Source organism: Mytilus edulis, chromosome 8 (assembly GCF_963676685.1).
Source record: "Mytilus edulis chromosome 8, xbMytEdul2.2, whole genome shotgun sequence".
Taxonomy (NCBI): domain Eukaryota; kingdom Metazoa; phylum Mollusca; class Bivalvia; order Mytilida; family Mytilidae; genus Mytilus; species Mytilus edulis.
The window spans coordinates 6,880,802-6,903,336 of NC_092351.1; the positions used below are offsets into that span (position 1 = coordinate 6,880,802).

At 34.1% G+C, this 22,535-nt stretch overlaps 1 long non-coding RNA gene across 1 annotated transcript; it reads left to right on the forward strand.

Moving 5' to 3' along the window:
* The first annotated feature begins 5,210 nt into the window (after positions 1–5,210).
* On the forward strand, positions 5,211–14,853 carry LOC139486875 (uncharacterized). Its single transcript, XR_011655663.1, has 2 exons — positions 5,211–5,312; positions 14,504–14,853. It is a non-coding gene; the product is annotated as an uncharacterized lncRNA (long non-coding RNA).
* Positions 14,854–22,535: the final 7,682 nt, after the last annotated feature.

Consider the following 22,535-nt stretch of genomic DNA (forward strand, 5'->3'; position numbering starts at 1 on the left):
ACGTAATCACAGGTACGTATGACAAACCATATCACAGGTATGTTTGACAGACGATATCACAGGTTAGTATGACAGACGTTATCGCAGGTACGTATGAGAGACGAAATCACAGGTACGTATGAGAGACGATATCACAGGTATGTTTGACAGACGATATCACAGGTACGTATGACAGACGTTATCACAGGTATGTATGACAGACGATATCACAGGTATGTTTGACAGACGATATCACAGGTTAGTATGACAGACGTTATCTCAGGTACGTATGAGAGACGAAATCACAGGTACGTATGAGAGACGATATCACAGGTATGTTTGACAGACGAGATCACAGGTACGTATGACAGACGTTATCACAGGTAAGTATGACAGAGATATCACAGGTATGTTTGACAGACGAGATCACAGGTTAGTATGACAGGCGTTAACAGAGGTAAGTATGACAGACGTTATCACAGGTTAGTATGACAGACAATATCACAAGAACGTATGACAGACGATATCACAGGTACGTATGACAGACGATATCACAGGTATTTATGACAGACGTTATCACAGGTAAGTATGACAGAGATATCACAGGTTAGTATGACAGACGTTATCACAGGTTAGTATGACAGACGATATCTCAGGTATGTATGACAGACGTTATCACAGGTAGGTATGACAGACGATATAACAGGTAACTTAAAGTATGACAAAGGATATCACAGGTAAGTATGACAGACGTTATCAAAGGTAGGTAAGACAGACGATATCACAGGTAAGTATGACAGACGATATTAGAGGTAAGTATGACAGACGATATCACAGGTAAGTTTGACAGACGTTATCACAGGTAAGTATGACAGACGATATCACAGATAGGTTTGACAGACGATATCACAGGAAAGTATGACAGACGTAAACACAGGTTAGTATGACATACGATATCACAGGTCAGTATGACAGACGATATCACAGGTAAGTATGACAGACTTTATCACAGGTAAGTATGACAGACGTTATCACAGGTTAGTTAGATAGACGATATCACAGGTAAGTATGACAGCCGTTATAACAGGTAGGTTGGACAGACGATATCACAGATAAGTATGACAGTCGTTATCATAGGTAGGTTAGACAGACGATATCACAGGTCAGTATGACATACGTTATCACAGGTAGGTTAGACAGACGATATCACAGGTAAGTTTTACAGACAATATCACACTCTCACAAGTACCTGACTAAATTTCATGTTTGTTGAGAGGTTTAAGCTAAGTACTCAAAGTTTGGTTTCTCTGTTGTGTTTTGTGTTTGACCTGTATTTTTTTCTTTTATGTTGCTTGTTTTTCGTTTACTTTATTCCGGTTTTAAAAATCCCCATGGTATCTTTTACGTCTGTTTACTAAACTGTCCAATGGCCTTTAGCTTTCAAAAGTATTAAAACTGCATTAATTCGGTCTAAATTATTAAAAAGCTATGCTTTGCATATGGTTTTCATGAACCGATAGCTTTTTGCTGTGCCAAGTTGCAATCTCTTGTTTATTTCCTAATACCATAATGTTAATTGACCAACCCCACAATATGAATCATTTATAGCTGTTGTTCTGTAACTACAGACTGAATAAACGAATGCCTGAGTGTTTATACGATGACACTATAATGGAGACGTAATGGGTTAAAATCCATTCTATAAGTATACTTTCGGCATAAAAGTCCATTTAGGTGAGAAATACATAAGCCGTTGACTATTCCAGACAAATACATGACTCATACTGATCTATGTTCCGTCTAATTAATCTCGTATCTTCCAGATCTACATTTCGATTGTCGAATTTCAAGGATGTATCTCAAATATCATTAATTTCATCTGTCCAGAATATTAACGTCAAAAGGACTTTTTGCAATTTTGCAATATACGTGCATCGGATCATGTCCGGAGGGATTGGGGAAAGCAAATATAATATTCTATCTAAATATCAATGTTCCTTTTAACCAAGGACATCAGTTGTAGTATAGTATGAGTAAGACTGGACAGAATTAACTAAGTAATTCCTGTGACTTAATCATCAGTCTGTCATGGACTTCTTTATTATGTACTAATCCTGTAGTATTAATGAAATGTCTGATAAGTTGTCGACATTACGCAGTTCAGACAACTTTACAGACAAATAGAATATATAAGTAAATCCGTATTTAGATCTGATGGCGATGTTTACTATTGTGGTACCACTCCGATGATACATGCCATCTTAAGGTTCTACGTATTACTTATGTTCAAGGTGAAACTTTTAACAGAGACAACACTACTCACGTTTTATATTCGAGAAGTACAAAATAAGTTATTACACAAAAACAATTTCCAGAATTACAAAATTGAGAAAACACGTAATGAATTATGCGATGAAACGAATAGAACATCATTTTATTTAAGGTTTAATTGGTTTTTATTACCAGTTTTCATTAACTGCGAGTACTTTTAAAATGGTACTTTGTGTATCTACGTAATTGTGTTACTAAGTAGCTAATTTGTTTTTCATGCCAAGCTGATGAATCAAGCCTTTTTAACTGATTTTTACATTTTTTTCTCATGTTTTGCAGTTATACCACTATCCTAGATAATGGTGGTCACACTCACAAAACCTTTTTTAAAACTGCCACATGCTTTACGTAGCTGTCCAAAGCCTGGTGCTTATATTTAAGTGGTCAAAGACTGGTGCTTGTATTTAAGTGGTCAAAGCCTTGTGCTTATATTTAAGTGGTCAAAGACTGGTGCTTGTATTTAAGTGGTTGTTGTTGGTTGATGTCTGACATATTCAATTTCCTTAAGTTGTATTGTAATAGTATTTGCCGTTGGGTTTTCTCGCTCGCATTGTCTCACATTTCGTCATGTCATTTTATTTACTGTCTCATTCTCCCAGTCTCCTTAAGGTATGCCATCCCCGTATAAGAAAAAAAAATGTTTATCTAATCACATGAGTTAACTGTTTACTATACATATAAATTAAACAACCCAGAGGACAAATACTAGAAGAGGTACATGTAAGCATTAACACAGACTCGAATTTTAAATATCTTTTGAAAGACTAGAAAGTTAACATACATAAGGCATACTTTCGTTAAAAAGCCTGTTTTACCCTAGGATAATACGTAACATACAACAGCATTGATATAAAAAGAAATAAGAAAAACGCAGATACGTCGTTGCTGATATTTAGAAGATCCTTATGATGAAGTGCAGATCGATTGCACTTGACGCTCAAATTCGTTTAATGTTTTGGTACCCACACAACAAAAGAAAGCAAACATTTCGAAAAAACAGATTAAGCTCTTAAGATTAAAAAAAAAAGACAACGCATCAGGAGATGATGGTTATATCACAAAGAATTGTACCCTTCTCCCCTAAATGATAGACGGAACGGGCTTATTACAGAATGGTTGAGAAACAGATAAGTTCTGTTTGCATCTTACCAAACAACTCTGAACAACAGAAGATGTTAACGTTATAACTTGTGTCCAATCCCTTTTAATACTTTTCCAAATAAAATATGTAAAAACAGAAGACTCCAAATCATACCCAAAAACAAAAAATGAAGACTGTATACAGCAAACATAGTAAAAGACAATCCCGAGCGACCAGTACAACAGTAAATTTACGACAAACACCGAACAATATAAACAATCTGTTTTCATCTAGACAACACATACATCCGAAGATTTGAAAGCGGTGCTTTATACTGGCCACATTAGCGATTAATTGCGTTCTCCGTTCCGTTGCACCAACGCCGTGGGTATTCAGAAAAGTACCTATACGGATACAGAATCTTAAACAGTAAGAAGAAATTTAACAAGCTCGATAGACTGATTTTTAAAATATTCGAATGCATGCATATACATATATATATATATACTAGAACACACCCGTCATATCGCGGGTCCGTGACTGAATTAAAGTATATAACTATGCGCAAGCCTTATTTTAGTATTATTTTTTATCTGATAAAGTCATGACGATTATAAGATACACAGTTTTCTCTGCTTTCAAATATTTCTGTTTGCACCCGTCGAACTGGAACTTATCAATTATTGGTAATATTAATTATTTAGATAACAAAATGTCCTGGAATGGAGTATTGTTTAATCAACAGCATTGTCCTATGTTAGTTATAAATAAAGTTGAATTCTTTGATTCACTATTTTATGTCATGCCCGCTAACAAATTGAAAACGGTTCCTATATACACCTTATTTTAGTCCAGATTTTTAGTATTCGTATTATTATCTTAGAAAGTCTTACTGATTAAAATACTACAATAGGTAACAATTTGACAATGATTGAATTTAGTAGTGTCAACCCTGTGATTATGATCCGTGTATATAGCATAATCCTAAATACACCGTTTGGTGGTGCACCTGTTAGATGCGGAACGTACAGATAAGGTAATAGGTAACAGGTGAATATACTATTGGTATCGGTTTCGGACTCGACCCGGAACTTCTTAATTATTGGCAATATTATTTACGTGGAAAACAAAAGGGCCTGGAGTGGTGTAATTTTTAATCTACACCTTTGTACTATATTAGTTATATATAAAGTTGAATTCTTTGATTCGTCGTTTTTACGTGATGACGGCTGACAAATTGGACCTCGTAATTTTAGTATTATAGATAAGTTAGGTATACGAAAAATAAATGTATGTTGATTATTAACAAGTATTCTAAAGTCATTGTATACCTCTGACAATACAACTCAAATACGAATTGAAAATCATAGAAAATGATGTCGTGGTGTGTTTTAAACTATTTTTTTTCTTCTTTAAAATTCAATTAAGCCTCTTTACTAAAATGACTTAATGTATGTATAATGAAGCGGATGTAATTTCAGACGCGTGCCATTCGCGTGAAGAAAGGAATTACAACACACTGTGATCGATTAAAAATGCAATAAAACACTTAAATAAAAGATTTAAATAATAATTTTTAAGAAATTATGAAATTGAATTCTTTAGAATGTTAATACTTTATGGAAATCCGAAGCCAATTTTTAAAGAAACAAGACAAACAAAACAACAAAAAAGATCATTCAAAAGACACGACTTTAAAAATAACGGTTTATTTATTTATTTCCTTTGTACTGACACGTGTCTATAAGTAAATAAATTGAAATTCTTCTGAATGATAAATAGTCATCCTGTATTTCATTATGAAGAAAATTACAAAAGCGTTCTCGTCGCGTGGGTAAATCATTACGAATAAATTTACGAGTTTTTAATATAAGTTGCTTATATATACGCTCAGTGAATTCTTATAGAAAAGACTAATTCGGTAAGTAAAATTATTTTTCATATTTCAGTCAATTCAAAGTGAAATGTCATTATATTTGAAATACCATGGCTTTTGGTCAAACTAAATGAAGACGAAATTGCATAAAAATCATTTAAATTGGATCGACAGGTGCGCGCTTAAGTAAACATAATGACGAAAAAAAGATTTATAGAATTTTACAATACACATAAAACAGAAATATATACTAAAAAGTGATTAAAAGTCAATTAAATTATGAGGTTAAATTAAAAACATATTTAATTGAGAAAAAGTTGTCGCGTGCGTACACCATTAAAGATCCAATAAAGTTGTTAAGATCAATTATTAAAAGAGTTAATTTCCGGAAGAAGAAACTTTTTTATGCAGGTGTTTTCTATTTCCATACAAATAAATGGCAATTTCTAACGGAATATTATAGCAAACTAAAGTAAGAACAGAGATCAACCACATATGCATACAATTAATAGACGAAAGTAAACCGGACGAACACTAGTCTAGTTAAGGGGGCTCCTGGGTATAAATGATTTTTTTTTTCTGATATAGGATTTCGCTATATTTTTTCATAAATGAACTTTATCATATACTTAAAAGAAAAATGAAATAAAAAAATGGGGTCACCGTTCATTCAAGCTAAAATCTGCCTCTGGAAGAAGCATACATTTTTGTTAATGTCCTTTTTTTCTGTTGAACTAATAGGAGAAAAAGAGGAAATATCGAAATAAAAAAATAACCTAATATATGAAATCACTTAAATTTTACAATTATTTAGTTTATGTACAGCTTATTTGAAAATAATAATAAAAAATATAGGTCACCGATGAGTTAAAAAAGATATTTCAAATTTAAGGCCAAAAAATGGCATGTTTGCACCAAAGGGAGATAATTTGGAGCTTTTTCAATTTTTAAAGTCATTTGGGGCCAAACCAAATCATTTTTTTGGGTTGTTTTTGGTACCATATCATAAAGTTACAACTAATAGTGTAATAAATAAAATTTGTAATGAAAAAATAAAGGTTTAATTTTTTGCTAAAATTTTTGTACCCATGAGCCACCTTAAGTCAGTTTAAAGTAAAGATCGACCACGATGAACCCGTCAATAAGATTTGGTATATATAGCTGATGATGAGACAACTTTCCACCAGAGACCAGACGATGTAGCAAATATAGATCACTTTCTGCTTACTATACCGTATTGGTTTGCTTATTGTTGAAGGCAATACCCAGGTAACTGTTCACATACATGTACATATCCCTTTAGTCTTAATGAATGGTGTCACTGACAGTCATGAGCACACTTCCTTATTATTATAGGTTGACCCGAGAGGGTAAAGAAATTCATCCTACCTACTGAGTAGGTAGTGCAAATGGTTGTAATACATTAGACATTGTAAATTATGAACAATTACTTTACAACTGTATGATGAAATGGTAGTATACCTTCTATAAACATGATTGTCGCAGTACGTCTTCGATATATTGATGCGAAACATTTCCCCAAAGCAAAAAAGTAGTTTTAACGCCTCTTATAAGTTCCGCTTTTGGGCTTTTATTGGTGGAGGAAGCCGGAGTGCCCGGAGAAAACCACCATCCGTCGATAGGAATCAGTGGCGGATCTAGAAATTTTCATAAGAGGGGGCCCACTGACTGCCTAAAAAGGGGGGGGGGGCGATTCCGTCACGCTTCAGTGATTCCCTATATAACCAACCAAAATTTTTTCACCTCTGGGAATTACAATATGTAAGAACACATCTCCTCGCTTTTCGACCTTGCCAATATACTAAAAAATATAGCATAGGACTAGACTTGAAATATTTTTTGGTCTTATGGACAGAACGGGGTTGGGGTAGTACTATAACATATGACTTCACATTCAATAATACCCCCGATATCATATGTTATAGGACTAGGGGTTTGAAAAGTGTTATGAAATTATTTATAAAATCTCGTCATTGCTGAAAAAACAACCTCTCTAATAACTCGTATCCTAAATTCATTAATATATGTGACACATATAATTAAAAATTGAGTTAAAATATAACTTGTAAATGGTAAAATTGAGAATGAAAATTGGGAATGAGTCAACAACAACCGAACAAAGAGCAGAAAACAGCTGAACACAACCAATAGGTCTTCAACACATACAGCGAGAAAATACCGCAACTAGAGGCGGGCTTCAGTACTTAATTTATCACTGAGCTCGTAGAGTTGATTTTCGAAATGAGACGGACTGAACACTAGTATATAAGAAGTCCAGTCAAAAACAGAAAAAAAGGAAAGTCAGACGTGTGCTTTCTCATTGAAGGTCGTAATAAAACGAGACAACGTGTTTACGATTGTGTTCCATGACTAAAGTAGATATGCAGGATAAGTTACAAATTGTATCCACAATGTACATACTGTTTGAACCGTCATATTGATGTGTTATTACATTTTACAATTCGTCATAGTTTTGTCCTTTTTGTTATACTTTCACAACTTTTATTACATTCTTCCGATTCTAAGGATAACACGTAAGACAAAAAGATCGTATTCAAATGGATTGATTGATCGACAACAGCTATATCAAAATCCAACAGCATCACATTTATTAATAATTCCAATAGGTAGGTTCTGCCTAGAAGGTTAATCAGGAAAAGGGCGGGAATTTCAAATTACTGATAAAAATGAATGGTTGTATAATATTAAATGTGGCATAATATTTCATGATAGAACGATGTGAAGATAGATAGAGCATATATTAAAGGACAGCCCTGTTTATTCACAGCTCTGAAATGTTATAAAAAGAAACCACAAAAGCTAATTTTAGCATGAAAACCATGAAGCTTTTTATTCACAGCTTTAAAAATGTAGCAAAAAGAAACCGCAAAAGCTAATTTTAGTATATAGAACATGAAAAAAAAAGCAATAATTGTTGTATTTGATGGGAATTCTTTGGGAAAGATTGATTAAATTATGATCGTTTTCGACATGTATATTTCTAAATGACGATTTTTACTTTTATAACTTAGTAGAATTTTGTAATGTTCAACAACTTCTAGAAAGTAATTATGCAGTATCAGCGACAATTATTACTTAGAGAAACTACATTTGAATTTTGATTTAGAGAAGCGCCACTCGTACTGCCAAACGCAGCTACATATAAAACAAAGTGTAGATTCTTAAATAAAGCTAAGTTAAGTAGAACATTAGTTTCATATCGATCAGTAGCAGATACTTGATTAATAAGTGAATTGTAGTAGGGCTAAAAGATAACGAAAATTTGTCATATTTGATCTGTAGCAGAGGATGGATACATTAGTTTCTTATCGATTTTTATCATTAGTTGGGTAAATAAGTTAAATGTCAATCTTTTATCAAAGACTGGGTAAATTAGTGTCATATCGATCTGTATCGAAGATTCGTTTAAATTAGTTTCACGTCGATCTGTTACAGTGGCAAAAGATGGGTAAATTCGTTTCTATCGATCTGTATCACAGACCGGGAAAATTATTTTTATATCGATCTTTATCATTGACTGGGTAAATTATTTTCAATCTGATATGTATCATAAAATAGGTAAATTAATGTAATATCAATATTTAAAAAAAAAATGCAAATTATTTGCATATCGATATGTTTCATAAAATAGGTAAATTAATTTATATCGATATGTATCATAAAATAGGTAAATTAATGTAATATCAATATTTAAAAAAAAAATGTAAATTATTTGCATATCGATATGTTTCATAAAATAGGTAAATTAATTTATATCGATATGTATCATAAAATAGGTAAATTAATGTAATATCAATATTTAAAAAAAAAATGTAAATTATTTGTATATCGATATGTTTCATAAAATAGGTAAATTAATTTATATCGATATGTATAATCATTAAATAGGTAAATATTTCATATCGATTTGTATCATAGACGGGAAAATTAATTTCACTTACTTTACAGAGTCATAGGATGAATTCAGACAATGTGCGAATATGGATTATACAGTTGAGGTTTACACACTATCGAAAGCAACCAAATTTTGTATCACCACGAATCGATTTTTAAAATAAAAGTTCTTAAAACTTTTTTCCACCCAATCATCTGTTCTGCATTTCCTTCTTCTGAGCCAACCGAACATTATTTTTTATATGTATAAATAATAAGACGCCAACAGAGGTTGTTATTGTTTATTTTTATGTTATGATATACGTCTAGCTGAAAATAGCAAATAAATCCAGTAGCATGTTTTAATATGTAATTTGTATGTACTACTGAAAGGGAACAAATTGTTTATGATGACGAATATCAAATTCCTGATGAAGAGGTAAAAAATTATCTTACGATATTACCATACCAAGTAAAGAAAATAACAAATCTGTCGTACAAGTGTTAGGTTGAGGAAATTTTGCCAGAAGATTTAAGTATTGATAATTTGTATATACGCATAATCTAAGTTAAATACGGTTTCTCTGTGATAGTTCTTAACCAATTTTTTAACTATCAGATATACAAAATGGACATCGCATTTGTATGAAAACACAATACAAGACTTTGATTGTAAAACACTTGTCGTAATGTTGCGCATATAGAATATATGTAAGGCACGGAACATTATTTTTTTTCTCGAAATGTTGTTGAGATGAGTGAGGGTGGGCATTCTGCTTATTTCAAAATTTTGTTTGATTCTTTTAAAATTTCTTGAGAATAAAAAATGTTTGCTTCCATTGATAACTTGTCGAGAATAATTATATCATTGACGCCACAAACGCATGTCTTATTCTTTAACTCTATAGAAAAACATGATTGTGTTTGTTTAAAAGAAAACAAAAAGAAGGGTTTCCCTTTGTAAAAAACCCATGCTATAACAAAATATGAGATGTATGTGACTAACAAATAGCATCCAGATTTTTTTCAGATTATTTCTTCCTTGCAATGTGTTGAGTGACACTGTACAAATTTGGTAATAAAAATACAAAAATACATTCGACACAGATAATCGCTGTATTGATGTCCTCTGCTCTTTGAATTGTGTCTTTGGTTGTTTGGTGTTTTTACAAAAGAAGATGTGGTATGATTGCCAGTGAGACAACTCTTCACAAGAGACCAAATGACACAGACATTAACAACTATAGGTCACTATACGGCCTTCAACCACGAGCAAAGCCTACACCTCAAAGACCCCGTAATGACAAACGTTAATCAATGAGAAAACTAACGGCATGATTTATGAACAAAGAAATGAACAAGAAATAAATATGCAACACAGCAACAAACGACAACCACCGAATAACAAGCTCCTGACCTAGGATAGACACACACATACACAATTTGGCGGGGTTAAACAAGGTTGTGTCTAGTATGAATGCTATACGGAAATTATCTTATATTCATACTTAAACTTACTAAACGTGCATTTAATATAACATGCTATCAAATATATTGAACGTATAATATACATATTCCTAATATTTTGTTATAAGCAGCGACCACTTTAATTTTGTATGTGCATGTGGGGTAGACATAGGTTTTTTTCCATAATGATTGACAAACTTTTTTGTTTAATATCATGTGCTACCAGTTGTTTTTTCATCAAAGGTTTTATTTACTTATTTGGAAACAAAATATTTTCTTCACTTCCCTTCTGAATCAAAATATTTCAGTTTAAAATAAAACAACTGTTAAAAAGAAATATATCCAATGACCCGCACAAAAACAATGAATGGACTAAAAACTACAAGGTGACGTACAATACAATGTTGTCGGTCAGGGCTGGGTTTACTAACTTATTTAACCACAAAGTTATGACATCTGCAGTGATTCTAGGTTTTTACTTCCCATGGTATGACAGGTAGTGCTCTAGTATAGACAAGGCCAGAAATAGCTGTAAGATCAGTGAACAATAGACACCTAGTGATGTTCACACACCATACTGTCAAAGATAATCTGTCAACTCGTAGTCAGTAGTAAAAAGCTAAATCAGCAGATAGTACCTAACACCTGGTGGGTTTCGTCAGTCTAAACATAGTACAGATTTGGAATATAATGATACAAATATCATACCTACCAGTCTATAACAGAGAATGTCTAGTTTATAGTGAGCGTTATAATCAATGGAATAACTCAGTTTATTGTATCCGACTCGTGTTTTAACCTTTGACTATAAGAAGATTTGATATAATTTCCATATGAGATAACTCTCCAACAGAGACCAAATGCCGTAGAAGGTTAGAAACTATAATTCACCGGATGGCATTCAACAATGAGCAAAACTCATTCCACTTCATTAATAAAGATAAGGCTTTTGAAAAACCGTAAAGAACTAATATTTCGAAAGCATAAATAAAAACACGTCTATACTTCTGTCTGTTAATGGTTATGTTGTATAGGCATCTTTTTGGTGCTAATGGTTTTATTTTAAATATATTTTCTATTGTTAATGATTATATTGTATAGAGCAGTTCATCTATAGAAAAAAATAATTATGTTAAGAAAAAAAAACTCGAATCTAATAGTGTGATGATAGCAAGGTACATGTATGGAATAAATTCATTTGAAAATTATTTCGGAGAATTATATGCTTCCTTTTGTGATTTTATTGGGATCTAAAAGCTTTGACCGAGTCAAGAATATTTTTATGTTATAATACACGGAAAAATAAAGATTGAGCAACACGAACAACATTAAATATACATTCCATGAACATTTCCTGTGAACAACATTAAATATACATTCCATGAACATTTCCTGTGAACAACATTAAATATACATTCCATGAACATTTCCTGTGGAATCAGTATAAATAGCAAACACTTCCAAATTTCATACTTATCATAATCATGTTTTTGCTTTTTAAAAAGGCCTTTTTTCAAACGTGAAAATGTTACTTTTTCCATGATTCTATTAAATATATATGTTAATTTTCAATAGAAAATCTCAATTACGTAACACTGTGTCTAACGAATTATCCTATATTTATTTAGTATGTTTTTGCGTCTGGTCATTTACGGAATTTCCAGAATAGATTTATGTTTCATTGAAATGAAGAAAACAATTCCCTCTTTTTCATGAATAATTTATACCTCAGACAAAACAAGCATGAAGTCAATTATGTCTTAGATTGAAGTCAATAATGTAAAGATTGAACATCTAAATATGATTTATTGATGTAAAAATAAAATATTTAGGAATAATATTGTTCTTGCACCAGACAGTTTTATTGACATACCGATTTTTATGTGTATTGAACAGACATGGCACACTAAAAAACTAAAATATTTTACAGCAAGTTACGATATTAATTGATTTTTGCATGTTCTGAATGATTAGTTGGTGTTTTAGCGCCACTTTCTACACTTTTATGCTATTTCGTGGCAGTATCTTACTTGTGGAGGAAGCATACAGCGATTTTCGGTAGAAAAGCTGGCAATCCTAGATAATCAAGATACGAGTCAGCACACCTGCCACGTGTGGGATTCGAACTCACAATCTCAGTGTTGACAAGCCGTATATTGATACAGTAGTAAGACTTCTTAGTTTTCTCTTGATTAAATTGTATTCAAATAGACTACTTAATCCAATCAGCCAACGAGGCCCCTGGTTTGGTATTGTACTATTATCCACCTATTATAGTTTACTTTGTTCATTTGATTATGATGATATTTCAATGCAAAAGATTTTAAAAAAAAACATGCAAAAGTGCAATAATATGTTATAAATGTGTTCAACAGCTGATACACAAACATATTTCAGAAATATGAATGTATCGGTGACATTTTTTCATAGCAATTGGAAAAAAATGACTAAACATTAAATTGTCGTATTTAAAAAAGAATAACAAAAATACCGAACTCCAAGGGAATCCAAAAAGAGGAAGATCATAAAAACTAACAAAATCAAATGTTATCAATCAATGGAATAAATAACTGACATATTCCTGACCTAGTACAGACAATGTCCGAAGACAAGCTTTTTATACGTCTTACTTAACATTTTCTTTAAATACACATCATCGCTATTCAATTTTCCATGAATATTTATTTCACTTTTCAGTAAAGCAGTAAACAGGTAGCATAGACAATATATAATATAGTCTATTATATTTTGCGTTTCAACAAAAGTATAAATGCAGAATTCATTCTCTTTACAAAGAAAAACATTGCCAACCATTAAATATAAGATATGAAATATTGAACACAACTAGAGAACATAACAACAGCATTAATGGCTGCCTCGCTAAATAATGCTACAGTAGGAGACATTAAATTCATTACAAAAAAAACCCCATATAAATGGGAAAAAATCTAAAATTCTTGGAGATTCCAGTGGAAACTGACTCATACGTGTTATGTAACGCTAAGACTTCAATTAAAGAACTTAGCATTCTAAAAGGAAACCAAGATTCTGAAGGCATTAACCTATCAAACATGTTTTAAAATACACATTATTGCCTCAAATCTCTACGGATATAACTAGTATGTTCTTAATAGCAAGCAATCAAAGATTTAGCGACGTGACATTCCAGATATTATATAACTACATCGTTAGAACATTTTATAATTATGGTTCCAATGCATAGTTATACAATAAATCACGGATGCATTGACTGCAGTCAGTACAATTTTAAGTTATAAAGATCTATAAAGGGTATTTTGATTGAGTTTTTGGTGTGGAAACTCGGTCGAATCGATCGCAAAAAATAAGCAAGTTCAAAAAACGTTCATGATACATTTGTACGGTTGTGTGTGAAAAACGTTCATGATACATTGTTACGGTTGTGTGTGAAAAACGTTCATGATACATTTGTACGGTTGTAAAACGTTCATGATACATTTGTACGGTTGTAAAACGTTCATGATACATTTGTACGGTTGTAAAACGTTCATGATACATTTGTACGGTTGTAAAACGTTCATGATACATTTGTACAGTTGTAAAACGTTCATGATACATTTGTACGGTTGTGTGTGAAAAGCTACGTTAACGTAGCTGTAAGATACATTTGTTTAACTTGTGAATTCCAATATAAGTCACAAAACTAGTACTATGTCCAGATAACTCAAAACCATCAACAAACTGCTGTTTAGGAATGTATACTAGTGACAGCTAGAAACGAGGTCATATGCGACCAGTTTCTGCGGTCTTGAGAATCTTTATCTACTAGTTTAGTCGTTTGATTTGTATTTTTTACCAGTTGTGTTCTTTTTCAGATTGTGACATTTTGGTTGATTCTGAATTCGAATGATATTGTGACTTTGCATGACATCTGGAGCTTACAGAGCAGGAGACGCTTACACTGTCCTTGCGGTCATAAAAATTTCGATCAAGATATTGGTTCATGGACTCAGAAAGCAACCAATCGAAAGTTTTGGATTTGGTTTTCCAGTACAAATTTCGTACTCCTAGTACTGAGTAAAGATTAATGATCGGTAGACAAAAGTCAAGCCCATTTCGACTACACCATTCTTGACCAATGACAAGTCTTGAACTCTCTTCAGTGAAGAGGGGTTAAATGTTATGTCTAGTGTTTATAGATTTCATAATGCAGTGCCCGAAATTATACATGTACGTTGATATTGCAACATATGCGCTAGACCCAAACCCAGGGTCTTCAATTAGTTGATTAAATTTGTAATTAAATATCTTCCTATGTTTTGGGGTAAAGACTTGTTGCACAATCACCACGTTTACATTTTCTTAACATCTCGTGGGCAACATGCAATCCTTAACATCTCGAGGGCAACATGAAATCTTTAACATCTCGTGGGCAACATGCAATCCTTAACATCTCGAGGGCAACATGCAATCTTTAACATATCGAGGGCAACACACAGTCCTTAACATCTCGTGGGCAACATGCAATCCTTAACATCTCGAGGGCAACATGCAGTCCTTAACATCTCGAGGGCAACATACAATCTTTAAAATATCGAGGGCAACATGCAGTCCTTAACATCTGGAGGACAACATGCAGTCCTTAACATCTCAGGGGCAACAATCAGTCCTTAACATCTCGAGGGCAACATGCAGCAGTCCCTAAAATCTCGAGGGCAACATACAGTCTTTAACATCTTGAGAGCAACATACAATCTTTAACATATCGAGGGCAACACACAGTCCTTAACATCTCGTGGGCAACATGGAATCCTTAACATCTCGAGGGCAACATGCAGTCCTTAACATCTCGAGGGCAACATACAATCTTTAAAATATCGAGGGCAACATGCAGTCCTTAACATCTGGAGGACAACACACAGTCCTTAACATCTCGTGGGCAACATGCAATCCTTAACATCTCGAGGGCAACATGCAGTCCCTAAAATCTCGAGGGCAACATACAGTTTCTTACATCTCGAGGGCAACATACAATCCTTAACATCTCGAGGGCAACATACAGTCCTTAACATCTCGAGGGCAACACATAGTCCTTAAAATCTCAAGGGCAACATGCAGTCCCTAACATCTCGAGGGCAACATACAGTCTTATAACCATCTAAAAGGCAACAATCAGTCCTTAACATCTCGAGGGCAACATACAGTCTTTAACATCTCGAGGGCAACATACAATCTTTAACATATCGAGGGCAACACACAGTCCTTAACATCTCGAGGGCAACATGCAGTAGTCACTAACATCTCGAGGGCAACATGCTGTAGTCCCTAACATCTCGATGGCAACATACAGTATTTAACACCTTGAGGGTAACATTCAGTCCTTAGCATGTTGTGGGCAACGCATGCAATCTTTATTGTTCCTTTATTAACACCTTTAGTCCTACGATTTATTCTGATATTTTACGTTCAGGACAGGCCTCATATAAAGACAACTACAACTGTACACTCCATCCCATTAATGGAACGAATTATGTCATGTGGAGGCCAGTGACCTAACTTAAGTGAGCTGGGTACAGATTTTGAACTTTGAATAAAGTATAAATAAATAGACATAACATCATATTGAAACGTCAAGAGATTTGATTGAATGTTTGCACGCGACACAAACGGTAGTTATGACAAAGTTATCATAATGCATCAAATCACATATTTCCTGTGATTGTTTCCACGTGTATTTTACAATTATAATATCAACATTTACATAATTTGATTTTAATTTCATAACTTGACCTTGAAAGCCTTGTCAAAAGTGCAGTACTCCTACCCACTTGAAAACTTAATACATCTGTTGTACATATGGTGACCTACTATATGATATACAGCAGTTTTAATAATGATTTTGCTGTCTTTAGAAGTGAAATTCTATTTCTTCTTGAAACTGTAAATATTGAAGATTTAGATATTATCCTTGTGGTCTCTGTGTTAGAAGTATGAGAGGTATAAAAATCACTCGGAAAGCATTCCAATATCAAATTGTATTTTAGATAAAATTCAACATTCGAACCAATTTATTGTTATAACTTGTAATTTAATAGTTGAAAAGGCGTTGGTTGTACGCACACTTCCGCGTTTTTACAAAAAGTGCATCGGTCAACGATTTTTTTGCTTACAATTTATTTGCTAATATTTTTAACTTGAAAAAGGTAGGAGTTAATATTTTGTTAGAAAGGTTCGGGTTCTTACAGCTATCAATAAATATAAGGTTTGATTTGTTTCTGACCACAATTCATAATAATAAGGCTATTAAAATGTCAATTCTTCAAAAATTGCCTTCTTAATCAAAGATAAATTCAATTTAACAGTATTTTTTTTATAAACCTCTTGGAGATAAAATAGCATACCTAAGCATACTTATCCATTTTAAGTTCTGTCGTACAATTTGATCAGTAGAGAAAAAGTGTTTTGACGTATCCTGCGGCTAACCGCATATCCTACGCATTTATAATATGTCAATACAAAAGTCATGTGCACATTTTTAAAACATAAACTTAAAACCAATAAATTCAAAATGAATACTGCTCATAGAGAATTGGTCTATATTCATAGAGTAAAATATTATTTTTGTATTATTTCATACCGAAACTAACAACACTATATATATAGCTATCAACTAAATACCTATATTTAGGAGATAACTGTATTGTATTTTAAGATCGGTATCGCATGAGAGTCAAGTCAGTGTGATAGGCATTCAGGGGTGCTATAAAAAGTGTCTCTGCTCAGTTTGATAGCATTCAGGGGTGCTATAAAAAGTGTCTCTGCTCAGTTTGATAGCATTCAGGGGTGCTATAAGAAGTGTCTTTTCTCAGTTTGATAGCATTAAGGGGTGCTATAAGAAGTGTCTTTGCTCAGTTTGATAGCATTCAGGGGTGCTATAAGAAATGTCTTTGATAGCATTCAGGGGTGCTATAAAAAGTGTCTTTGCTCAGTGTGATAGCATTCAGGGGTGCTATAAGAAGTGTCTTTGCTCAGTTTGATAGCATCCAGGGGTGCTATGAGAAGTGCCTTTGATAGCATTCAGGGGTGCTATAAAAAGTGTCTTTGCTCAGTGTGATAGCATTCAGGGGTGCTATAAGAAGTGTCTTTGCTCAGTTTGATAGCACCCAGGGGTGCTATAAGAAGTGTCTTTGCTAGCATTAAGGGGTGCTATGAGAAGTGTCTTTGCTCAGTTTGATAGCATTCAGGGTGCTATTAGAAGTGTCTCTGATAGCATTCAGGGGTGCTATGAGAAGTATCTTTGCTCAGTTTGATAGCATTCAGGGGTGCTATAAGAAGTGTCTTTGCTAGCATTCAAGGGTGCTATGAGAAGTGTCTTTGATAGCATTCAGGGGTGCTATGAGAAGTGTCTTTGCTCAGTTTAATAGCATTCGGGGGTGCTATGAGAAGGATCTTTGATAGCATTCAGGGGTGCTATGAGAAGTGTCTTTGCTCAGTTTAATAGAATTCGAGGGTGCTATGAGAAGTCTCTTTGCTCACAAAGCAGAAATGTTGCCAAAACATTGTTAGGCAAATCTAATGTTTTATTAAAAATACATGCATTGGTAGTGAACAGGCGGACAGAGTAATATCCAGTTCGACATTGGACTGAAGTAGGGCATAAGCACAGACCAAATTAAGTTGGTGTTTGAACATTTAACCAAAACTATTCCCACTCAAACCAGATATTTATCACACATTTCACTCGAATATTTTGAAATGGTCGAGGGACTATGCACGATCGGCAAGGCAATTGTCAAATCATTGTGCAAGAAGTCGGTTAAGCCGATATCAAAGTAAATCTTAAAATTAACTTATTCAGCATAAATTTAGCTTCATATTAACTGTTAAATGGTATTGACAAATCTCAACAACACAGGAATAGCCATGCCTACCCACGTAATTTAAGTAAACATATTTGCGGTTTGGACACCAGTGAGATATGTTATTCATGTATTTGTATATGAAAGGTTGAAAACGAGGGTCGTACTAATAATTTTAACTCAGAAATTAGAATTCAAATCTTTATTTCTATAATGGTAATTGTAATTCCCTGTGTGAGGTTATATACCAATGTTATACGGTTTAATCTCGAGATGATTTCAGGTACATATTCATTTGTGCAAATTAAGATTTACATAGGAAGTACATATTTGTTGTTCATTGCAGTAGTATAAGTTAAGCCTTTGGTTCTTTCTTTAATAGTTTCACATGTGATTTTGCTATGGGCGTCAAGTTGGTTACCTATTCCCTATTCCCTATTCGTTACCTATTCCCTATTCCCTATTCGTTGCCTATTCGTTACCTATTCCCTATTCCCTATTCGTTACCTATTCGTTACCTATTCCCTATTCCCTATTCGTTACCTATTCGTTACCTATTCCCTATTCCCTATTCGTTGCCTATTCGTTACCTATTCCCTATTCCCTATTCGTTACCTATTCGTTACCTATTCCCTATTCCCTATTCGTTAACTATTCGTTACTTATTTGATTTTTAATATCCTTCCCCCTTTTTAATTATGGCATGGAATAGTTTAATATGGCTGCCGTTATCATGGAAACGGCACAATTGTGAAAAAAATGAGCTTTTGGTTTTTGGTGAACTGTTTGGATATGCTTCAACTCAGAATCATCATATTTTAAAACAATGTAGGTGCCCACTATATACAGGTGTTGGATGATTTTGGCGATCATTGGAACTACTATGTTGCCATGGAAACTACACCAAAATTTTCAAAATTTCTAAAAATGCTCAAAACTTCATGAAACTTCACAGTAATGATGAGCAACATTGGAGTTGAAATTTCCAAAATAGGTCTTGTTACCATGGAAACAATGCAAAAAGGTCAAAAATTTCAAAAATAAGAATTTTCCGCAAACTGGATGAAACTTTACAGGAATGGTAACTGGCATAGGCAGAGTTGGGTTTTGAAGTTAGAATTTTCAAAATGGCCGTCGTAACCATGGAAACAGCAAAAATATCAAAAATTCAAAATGTTCAAACTTAATGAAACTTTGCAAAAATGTTACTAGACATCTGTAGATGCTCTCTTTGACTTTGGAATTGTCAAAATGGCTGTCGCTCACCTGGTAATAGGGGGAAGGGGTGCCTTCCGTTATTGCTAGCAATTACAAATCTAGTTGTTAATAGTCTTACATATGGTAATAGTTCTGAATTGGTTGAGGTAAAATGATCTTTTTATGACCTATTTATATGTGTTTGTGCTCAACCGATCCTTTTACTTCATGTTCGATACGCATTTGTTCCTTACTTGTTTTTTATACGTTCTACCTTTTAACTGCTTTATGTCCGTATGTTTGAAGATGGATCTTGGTTCGACGGGATGAAATCACCGTGTTAGCGCTTGCGTAAAAACGAAGATGTGGTATGATTGCCAATGAGACAACACTCCACATTAGACCAAAATGACACAGAAATTATCAACTATAGTTCACTGTACGGCCTTCAACAATGATCATAGCCCAAACCGTGTAGTCACCTATAAAAGGCCCAGACATGACAACCTCATACAATTCAAACAACAAAACTGACGGCCGTATTTCATATACAAAAAAATAAACGGAAATATGTAACACAAAAACAAACGATAACTACTTAATTTCAGGCTCTTGTCTAGGGACAGGCACATACTTACATAATGTGGTAGAGTTAAACATGTAAGCAGGGTGTACATCGTTTCGGAGCATGCTATTACCTTGTTTAATTCGTTCCATCACTCGCTTATAATTCGCTTATAATACGTGTATCTTACGTTGCACCTTTTAAAACATGATTTTCAATTGTTTTGTTGTCTCTGGTGGAAGATTTGGGCTCTTAGAGGTGATATAACTCTATAAGTGCATTTGTATCCGTTCCAGCGGTCGGATAATACCCTGTTAAATATTCGTTACTATTTCGCTTTTAAAAAGTTTGTTGTACGTTGCACCTTTTAGAAAAGGATTTCCAATTGTGTTCATATCTCTGGTGGTAATAATGTGTTCTTATAGATGAAATACCCCTATAAGCGCATATGTACTCGTTCCAGCGATCGGTTAATACCCTGTTACCTATTCGTTACCTATTCACTTATAGTACGTTTGTTGTACGTTGCACCTTTTAGAAAAGGATTTTCAATTAAATTCATATCTCTGATGGTAACAATGTGTTCTTAGAGATGAAATGACCCCATTAGAGCGCATGTACCCGTTCCAGCGCTCGGTAAATAACCTGTTACCTATTCGTCACTTATTCGCTTTTAATGCGCGGGGTATACGGTGCACCTTGAAATAAATCGTTTTTTAATTGTGTTCAGGTCTCTGGTGGTAAGAATGACTTGTGTTCTTAGAGATGAAATTACCCTATTAGCACGCATGTACCCGTTCCAGCGCTCGGTTAATACCCTGTTACCTATTCGTTACCTATTCGTTACCTATTCGCTTATAATACATTTTTTTATACGTTGCACCTGTTAGAAAAGGATTTTCAATTATGTCCAGGTCTCAGACGGTAACAATGTGTTCTTAGAGATGAAATGACCCCATTAGAGCGCATGTACCCGTTCCAGCGCTCGGTAAATAACCTGTTACCTATTCATTACCTATTCGCTTTTAATGCGCGGGGTATACGCTGCACCTTGAAATAAATCGTTTTTTAATTGTGTTCAGGTCTCTGGTGGTAAGAATGTGTTCTTAGAGATGAAATGACCCTATTAGCGCGCATGTACCCGTTCCAGCGCTCGGTTAATACCCTGTTATCCATTCGTTACCTATTCGCTTATAATACATTTTTTTATACGTTTCACCTGTTAGAAGAGGATTTTCAATTATGTCCAGGTCTCAGACGGTAACAATGTGTTCTTAGAGATGAAATTACCCTATTAGCGCTCATGTACCCGTTCCAGTGCTCGGTAAATAATCTTGTTACCTATTCGTTACCTATTCGCTTTTAATGCGCGGGGTATACGCTGCAACTTGAAATAAATCGTGTTTTAATTGTGTTCATGTCTCAGGTGGTAACAATGTGTTCTTAGAGATGAAATGACCCCATTAGAGCGCATGTACCCGTTCCAGCGCTCGGTAAATAATCTGTTACCTATTCGTTACCTATTCGCTTTAATGCGCGGGGTATACGGTGCACCTTGAAATAAATCGTTTTTTAATTGTGTTCAGGTCTCTGGTGGTAAGAATGTGTTCTTAGAGATGAAATGACCCTATTAGCGCACATGTACCCGTTCCAGCGCTCGGTTAATACCCTGTTACCTATTCGTTACCTATTCGTTACCTATTCGCTTATAATACATTTTTTTATACGTTTCACTTGTTAGAAAAGGATTTTCAATTATGTCCATGTCTCAGGTGGTAACAATGTGTTCTTAGAGATGAAATGACCCCATTAGACCGCATGTACCCGTTCCAGCGCTCGGTAAATAACCTGTTACCTATTCGTTACCTATTCGCTTTTAATGCGCGGGGTATACGCTGCACCTTGAAATAAATCGTGTTTTAATTGTGTTCATGTCTGGTAGTAACAATAGGTTCTTAGAGATGAAATGACCCCATTAGAGCGCATGTACCCGTTCCAGCGCTCGGTAAATAACCTGTTACCTATTCGTTACTTATTCGCTTTTAATGCGCGGGGTATACGGTGCACCTTGAAATAAATCGTTTTTTAATTGTGTTCAGGTCTCTGGTGGTAAGAATGTGTTCTTAGAGATGAAATGACCCTATTAGCGCGCATGTACCCGTTCCAGCGCTCGGTTAATACCCTGTTACCTATTCGTTACCTATTCGCTTATAATACATTTTTTTATACGTTTCACCTGTTAGAAAACGATTTTCAATTATGTCCATGTCTCAGGTGGTAACAATG